Raw genomic sequence first — 9,154 nt, 5'->3', positions numbered from 1 at the left:
TCGTTTGTAGGCATGGCCCAGGGTCCCTCGTCAGACCCTTCCAGGCAGAGATTCAAGGCACTTCTAGCCTATCTCTGGCCGGGACGTCTAGAACGTTTGCGTCTAGTGCAATTATCAGTATGGTTGGGTTGGCGTCCGCCATCTTGTTGTGCATTTTCTACGTTCTCCACTTTGTCTCTTTCCCCTTCTCTTCTTGGAGAGGCCTGAACACCAAAAGCAGAATCGCCTCCAATACGGAGGCGCCCCACGAAGAGTCCTCAGAACCTCAGGACTCAAACAAAACACAGAACGCCCACACTTTGCCCTTTGCTGCCCCAACGGAGTTTATCTGATAAAGCTGAAACGAGATATGTTTCACGTTAGTAAAAAAGAAAGGTCTCAATTATTCGACTCGTGGCTGTCAGTTCTATTTTTCTGGTTACATGGGAAACGTGATTTCGGCAAAGGCTCTGAACACGTGTCATCAAACTAAATATTTATAAAAAGTCAACAAAGTGAATTATTTCTTCCTTGTAAACTGGGAAAAGGCGGGCTGTCCTCACCACGGATCAGGTGCTATCCTGCAAATACGCGAAAACACCACACTTCGCGGGGTTTGAACGGACCCGGCGCCTGGGAATTTGAAAACTCCAGCCCAGCTCAGGTGTGCGCGTTTCAGAGGATGTGTCACGGTGAGGTCGTCACACTCACGTGTGTTAAGGACACTGTGCATGTGAACCGGCCGGGAAGGCTCACTGGCAAGAGGTACAAAGCACACGCACTCCCAGTGTGGTTGAGTCAGCTCAGTAAGAGGCTGGAGCCTCTCAACGAAACGCGACAGCACCTTTAAAGTACGGCATGTCCATTAGCCACAAGTTCTAAGGGAAACCAGGGTCGCTGTCAGCCACAAGTCCCTGGCGTGCGTCCCGGGGCGCGGAGAAACAGGAAAGATTCTCTGGCACCCACACCTTGCACTCACACGCGGGGCAAGATGGGTTCATTTGCGCACAGACCCAGACGAGCAAGAAGAAAGTGGTCCAAAGGAAAATAATGTGGGTCCTAGAACCCTCTGAATTATCTGAGTTGGGCAGAAACGTGGCTAAGGAAGAGTCTTTCGCTGCTCACCACCACGCAGGGATTGAGGACTCGGTCACAGAGGCTGAGGCACCGAGCACGTGGGACGAGAGCAGGAGCACAAACCTGGCGTTGCGTGGCTCTGCGTGAAGTCACCGCTGACCCTGACCTCTCCGGTGTGGGGCCCGATGCGCGTCCCTTTCCTCAAAGCCCATTTGAGTTGGTTTTCGGCCATTCACAACCAAAAACTAAATAAATAAACAGCAGCCCTGCAAGGCGTCAGATGAGGGAGGGGTGGCTGTGACGGGGCCGGGTGGAGGAGAGGTCTGGGACACCTGTGGGATCCATAGGGCCCCCTATGGAGGAGGTGGATGGAGGGAGGGAGCAGGGAGGGGACAGCAGCTCTCAGCTGTGACGTCACCAGCCACCCAAATGTGCAGTTATAAAATAAGTAAGTCATGGGGATGATGAAAAGTACTGCAAAGAGAAGATAGCGGCTAACGTCACGATAACGTCAGATGGGGACAGAAGGGACCAAGCTCACCCTGGGGAGCCCTGAGGAGTGTGCAGGGCACGGTCGAATCAACACATGGTGCACCCAGAACTAATATAAGATTGTACATCCACTATACTTCGATGAAAAATTTGAAAAGATAATAAAATAAACCACGAGAAATCATTTAGGATGCTGGTCAGTCCTGTGTCCCTTAGGAAAAGGCAGTTTGCTGAAGAAGAGACAGAACAGAAAATTTTATTTTCTGGGAAGGAGGCGTCAGAAAGAAAATGTGGTCGTCTTGGTGCATGCACTGGCTAAGCTTTCACGGAGGAGATTCCAGAAAGCCCCAGTCTGATAAACAGCTTGAGGTTCCAAGCCATCCTGCAGGAATTCGTGGTATAAATTGAGTCTTAATCGTTGCATCAAACAAGCCACGCGGGAATTTTGAGCCTCGGCTGAGACATGGCTGTCGATTGTTATTAGAAGTGCTCCTAGAATGTTTACATTTCAGTAAAAGGTGACTCTCTCTGAGCCTGGAGAATGAGGAAAGCGATCAATCACGCCTCTTAACTGGTTACAAGTTCATACCAGGTCAACGTGCCACTAATAATTCCTTCTTTTCCTGATTTATGTGTGCTCCGCCACTCGTGTTTATCGTACGCCGCGAGCAGCGAGCCTTCCCGCCACCTCGCTGGGCCAGGGGAGCGACCCCGGCTCTGCTGATGGGTCTCTGTACCCCACGCCACTTGCTTCTGACAAAGGATCATCGCACCCCTGGATTTACCGGCAAGACAGACGCACCTCCACTTGCGAAGTCAGCAGCTAAGGACACGTGCGGCTCCCCCTAAAGGTCACTGGTTACTACTGTGAACTTTTAAAGTGTGTCTGATCTCAGCACCTTCCTTTCTTCCGGTAAAGCAAACGTAGTTCAGAGCGGTATTTTGTGCCATTATGAAAACCTCACACACCGCTGCTCAGCACACGTTCGTCTTGTTTTGTTTTAACACAGAAGTGTCTCTGGGAAGGCAGAAACCCCGGAGGGCAGCCCCACTTGAAGGACAGTTTTCCTGGTAGACTGCAGGCACTCAGTCGATGCTCGATCAAGGAATCTGGCCCAATCTGCTTAGGAGGGCTCCCGCCGCACGAAGGCCGCGCTCAGCCTTATGCTGGGTTGCGTTCGTGATGGGTTGTTTTCACTCTATTTTTTGGTGACCCGGAAGTTGAACGCAAAAGTGAGCAAAGGGCAAACTGTGTAGCAGGACGGTTTCCCAACTGGCGGGGAGCCGCTCCAAAGCGCGAAAGAAATTGCGAGGCAAGCTGGAAGGCGTTAACTTCCTAAAAGAGGCAAAGGTGGAAGAGTGATGGATTGATCTCTGAGCGAGGAAGAGGGAGGCATCCGATACGGGATACTTTACTGCACGCACGCGTTTACACACTAATTCTCTTGCACTCCCAGAGCAGTGTCAGTTCTGCAGAAGCCTTACATGCGCGCGTAAGACTCACGTAACCAATCCTGCAGCAACCCCAGATATGACACAGATATGGTATCGTATCTCCATGTTTGGAGGCTGGACATTAAGAGACCCACCTCTCAAGTAACGCCTATTGATTATTTCCTCTCTTAGCAGAAGTGGGTTTTTTCCTAGCCACCTGACTTCATAACCTGTGGCACGTAGAATTCTCTAAGAAGGCCCCAGAGATGCCCATCCCTTGGTAGATATGCCTGCATCATCCCCTCCCCTTGAGTGGGGGTGGATCCACACCCGAGATGGGCTAGCGGCTCCCTTGATCAGGTTACAAGCTATCGGCTCTCCCACTGTGGCCCACGAGCGAGTTCTCCGGCTGGCTTTGCAGAGGGGCGCTGCAGCGGGCAACGGAGAAAGCCGCAGAGCTGGGCCCTCAATCCTGCTTCTAGGATCTGAGTCCTGGGGGGCTCAGTCCCACACCACAGGGAACTGAATTCTGTCAGTGGCCTGAATGAGCTTGCAGGAGGAGGCAGAGTTCTGGAAGGGAATGCGGTTCAGCCAGAATTCAGTTTCAGCTTTGCAAGCCCCTGAGCAGAGAACCCAGCAGCGTTGGGCTGGGATTTCTGACCAACAGAAACTGTGTGATACTGAGGGGAGTGTGCGCTAAGTTTATGATGAGTTTATGATGAATTACACAACAACCGAAAAGTAATACAGACTCATCTTCTAGGATTTCAAAAAAAAATGTTTAATGTTTATCTATTTTTGAGACAGAGAGAGAGGGAGACCCACAATCCAAAGCAGGCTCCAGGCTCCGAGCTGTCAGCGCAGAGCCCGATGAGGGGCTCAAACCCACAAATGGTGAGATCTTGACCTGAGCCGAGGCCGAACGCCACCCAGGCAGCAACCGAGACCCCTCAGTCAGCGCAGAACCCAACGCGGGGCTCAAACTCATGAACTGGGAGATCGTGACTTGAGCCGAGGTCGGATGCCTAACCGACTGAGCCACCCAGGCACCCCATCATCTTCTAGGATTTTTATCTAATTCTCTTTGTTTTTTGTTTTTGTTTCTGTTTCCTTTTCTTCACATCTGGCCATTTCTTTTCTCCAGTTACCTCTGCCTGAATTCTGTACCCAGGATATCATTTAATGGTAATACAGCCTACAAGTCACCAAAAAAATAAAACAAAAACAAAAACAAAAAAAAGGGAGGGAGGCAGAAAGAGAACCTTAATTCAGCTTCTTGCCAATTCATCCAGGCCTTGAAGCATGCAGAAATAGAGGTAACCCCACCCCCACTGCTGGCTCCGTGGAAAATAGAACTTCCTCCTCACCAGACATCCCTGCATTGTTCCGCAGACGAGCGAACGGGATTGGGTTTGGTAGGTGATCGTCCAGGCTGGCACACAGGCCAGCGTGAGAGTGAGGACAAGGCCTTTGTGCTAGGCTCTGACCATGAGGGAACCAGAACCACTTTCAGAGCCCCAAGACATTCAGCAGAGAGAGCCGGGCTACAGGCAATTATTTATTAAAATAAAACTCACCCTATTTCTGTCCAGCCCTGATGAATTAACTGGTACTGTGCCGGCCCTCCTGCCATGAACAGCTACGCAGTTGGGCAGAAGTTGTGTGCTAACATCTTCCAGGCATTTTCAAACAAGGCGTGGTACAGCAACCAAGAGAAGACAGAAGCAAAAGTGATGCAATCATTTGCGAGATTAGGTCAGAGAAAGACTTTGGCTGCCGTCCTGCCTACCCTCTCTCTCTTGCTCACTCTGGTGGAGCCGACTTCTGTTCCGTGAGCCGCCCTACAGAGAGGCCCCTACGGGAAGGAGCTGAGGGAGACCTCCAGATGACAGCCAACCCAGAATGGAATTCTCCAGTCCAACAACTCAGGACAAATTTGGTCCTGCATTTGGTCCTGCCAACAAAGTCCCAAGTAAGCTGGACGCCAACTCCCCCACGGCTGAGCCTTCAGATGAGACCACATCACAGCTTCCCCCATGAGTATAGCCTGTGAGGAGCCTATGGCTAGAGGCACCACTGTGCTGTGAGCAGATTTTATATCCACACAGATGCTGAGACGATAAATGTATACTGTTCTAAGCTGCTAGGTCAGGATAATCTGTTATGCAGCAATATAAAGCTAACACAGAAAACAAATAATAAAGATATATTATATATATTATATTATATTATATTATATTATATTATATTATATTTATTATATAGATAATTATTAAAACCAAAGTTTGCTTCTTTGGCTGTATTAATAAAAATGATAACCTCTAGCAAGACTCATCAGGGAAAAAGAGAAAACACAAATTGCAACTATTACGAATGGCAAAAGAAATATCATCACCAATCACACAGGTATTAAAAGGACGGTATAGGAATATCACAACCAACTTACTATCATAAGTTCCACAAGTTACATAAAATGATCAGGTAGCCTGAACCACACAGCTTCCAAAACTAAGAAGAAATGGAAAACCCAGATAGCACTATATCTATTAGAGACATTGAGTTCTTAATTTTAAAAACCTTCTCACAAAGACAACCTCGGGTCCAGATCATGTCCAGCAAACCTTTCAGAAAGAAATAACAACCACCCTATGCAAACTTTTTAAAAAATACAGGAAAAAAAGGGAACATTCCCCAACTTATTTTATGAAGCTAACATTACCATGAGAGCAAAATCTCACACAGCTGTCAAAGAAAATCACAGACTCCTATCCTTCATGAATGCAGGTGCAAACCTCCTCAACGATATCTTATATATAAAGTGTAGCAGGTGCATGATAAGGATAACCCATCGGGTGGGGTTTCTCCCAGCTATGCATTCAAAAATCAAACAATGTACTTCCCTACATTAACAGAATGAAGGGGAAAATCATATGATCCTATCAAAGACTCCAAAAATATCAGCAAAGTTCAACACCCCTTCAGAAAGACACCCATGCTTATCCGGACACTGGATTCATGAGAAAGGTACCACAGAAGAGCAGGGGGAAAGGTGGTCTTCTTGTGAACAGGGCTGGTAGATTTGGAAGTTCCTACAGGAAAAAAACAACAACAACAAGATTTAATCTCTATTTCGCACTTCATAGAAAAACTAATTCTTTTTTTAAAATTTTTTAATGATATATTATATCATTTTTGAGAGAGAGACAGAGATAGAGCATGAGTGTGGGAGGGGCAGAGAGAGGGAGACGCAGAATCCGAAGCAGGCTCCAGGTTCCGAGCACAGATCCTGACGTGGGGCTTGAACCCACGAGCCGTGAGATCATGACCTGAGCTGCACTCGGACACTTAATCAACCGACTGAGCTACCCAGGTGCCCCAAAACACTAATTCTACATAAATTATAGATCTAAATGTGAAAAGTAAGACAGTACAGCTTCGGGAAGACAACACAGAGGAATATTTCATCACCTTGAAGTAGGCAAAAAAAAGTTCTTAAACAGAACACAAAAAACTCACTAATCATAGAGAAACAGATGGATATGTTAGGCTTTATTAAAATTAGGAAATGCTATTCACCAGAAGACATCATTAAGAGAGAGAAAAAGCAAACCATGTGGTGACAGGAGCTATTCTCAATAAATATATTAAACGTGGGCTGATGTCAGAATGTGCAAATATCTTCTAAAAATGGGTAAGGAAAAGACAGGAATTCTAGTGAAAGTTTGCTCAGTGATTTCCACTGGTGCTTCACGAAAACACAACAAAGGATATCCAAAGGGCCAGACGGGCACGTGAAAAGGTTCTCAGCACCGTGACCCATCCGAGAAATGCCAATCACAAACACAAGGAGATGGTGACACCACGATTTCAGAGAAAAAAGACAGGAAATTCCAAGTGTTGGTAAGCGTGTGGAACAACAAAAACTACTACTCGAAAAACTGGAGATCTCGCTCTCCCTCTCTGTCTCCCTCTCCTCTCTCTCTCTCTTCCTCAGGACAACGTCACAAAGTCTTCCTTTATAAGGGAGAAGTACTCATTGGAGTCAGTCGGGTAATGCTTGCCTGTGGGGAAACGACACAGGATGCGATTAGGAAGGACACAGAGCACTTGGGGGATCCTGCTCGTCTGTGTCTCAGTCGATGTACTTATGAGTGTTTGCAGACTGGGAAAACCCCTTGAGCAGTAGGCTGGAGAGCTGCGTCCTCTTCTGCATTGACTGTAATAAAAGGTAATTTTATTTTAAGTTTATCTATTTATTGAGAGAGAGAGAGAGAGAGAGAGAGAGAGCGAGAGAGAGAGAGCTCGTGAGCAGGACAGGGGCAGAGAGAGAGGGAGAGAGGGAATCCCAAGCAGGCTCTCTGCGCGCTCAGCGCAGAGCCTGACGCCGGGCTCGAACCTCGGAACCGCGAGATCGTGACCAGAGCAGAAGTCGGACGCTTCACCGACGGAACCACCCGGGGGGCCCATCAACATAGTTCTTACGACGTTCATCTCCATTTCGTGTGTCAGACAACTAAAAAGTCTGAAATTGTATCCACAGCGTAGAAACGCAGAAGTCAGCAACCCGCTGGGAAGACAGGAGGCAGGCACGTGACGCGGATGCTTTACCGCTTAAGGCTCAGCCCAGCGTCAACAGGCCGCACTGGGTATTTGAACCAGGAAGACGCCCCGTGGGGTCTGCGACGAGCCCATCCTGAGTGCCGTGAGGTCCCTGGCACCCTGCCCTGCTACAGGGCAGCACCGCTTCTCAGAGGTGTGGCATTTGTAGGGAGCAGGGATAAACAAAGGAGCAGCAGAGAAACGGCTGGAAGACAGACGGGGTTCGAACGTGCACGTGAACGTCTCACTAGGCTTCTGCCTGATTTCTTTAAACGGAGATTCTATTCCTATTAAGTCTGGCCGTGGACTACGATAAATGAGTAGATTAAATAAGTATCTTCTCTGCTGTTAAACTGCATCTTACTGATGCACTCAGGGCCCCCGGCAATTTAAGTCTCGAAACACCTCTCATTAATGTTATCGCTTTTGTTTTATGCGCAACGCGGCCTTTATTTGCAATTAGCTTTCTACCCTGGGTATCAAGAGCTATTGTTTTGCTAGGAGCATTGCAAAAATCACACAAGAGGAGGGAAACGGTTTGAGAGTCAAACAGAAACACAACAAAACAAAGCAAATTGGACGGACACGTGCTAGTTATTCGGAAGTAGGATCAAAATACAAGGAGACGGTCATTTCTGAGGCAGTTTTAAGACTGAATTTATCAATGGCTTGTGGGAATCATGTTCATTTTAAAAGACAGCAGGTGTTAAAACAATGAGGGGTGACCTCCTTTGCACCTGGGTTACAAAAGCTGCCTCAATGTTTGTGGGAAAAAAAAACCAGGATAATAACAATAATAATAATAAAAAACATCCTGTCTTTGGCTAGTTCCTTTTCATTTTTTTCTCACGCTGGACAGTTTTATTTATAGATAATACAGCAGCTTATAAGAAGCACACACACACACACACACACACACACACACACACACTCATTTCCCAGGGGAAGTGATGTTTATTTGACGTAAAATAACTTTGCTGTTTGTATCATTAGTCTGAATTCCATCCAGACCATAACGTTCGGATTACTAATATCCATTTTAAATCTGTTTCCTAGCATATGCTCAACAAAATCCATCAAATAAGACTCATTTCCAGTCCGATATCCTTTGCTATGTTATTGTAATAGACTGGAGAGAAGCCAAGTTTCACGACTAAATGCTCTGCTGTTCGGGCACGTAGATTTCAGCTGCAGGGTCGGCTGTGTACCTATCACTGGTATTAGGCCAAGATCTCTGCTACGCGCACCCCGCGGAAAAACCTGCATGCATCAGATCCTCGACATCTGGGATTCCTCCCACGATCACCACAAACCCCCAACTCGGGAATGCTGCTAATTGAGATGTGGATTTTGAGCGGACACCTTGGCAACCCCAGCAGCTTAAGGGATTGGCTGCCACATAACAGCAGGTGGGTCCTAACGTGTGCCAAGTGCCCTACACCCATTATTCATTGAATTCTTACAATAATCCTTTGAGGTAAGAAGAACTGTCCCTGTTATAAATTACAACATGTCGCTGGCATCGGACGTTGGTCAGGAGGAGTCAAGAGTGTAAATGGCGGGTCTTGGGACA

Source organism: Acinonyx jubatus, chromosome C1 (genome assembly GCF_027475565.1).
Source record: "Acinonyx jubatus isolate Ajub_Pintada_27869175 chromosome C1, VMU_Ajub_asm_v1.0, whole genome shotgun sequence".
NCBI classification, from domain to species: domain Eukaryota; kingdom Metazoa; phylum Chordata; class Mammalia; order Carnivora; family Felidae; genus Acinonyx; species Acinonyx jubatus.
The sequence above is the reverse complement of the archived record's forward strand: the minus strand, read 5'-3'. Positions refer to the sequence as shown.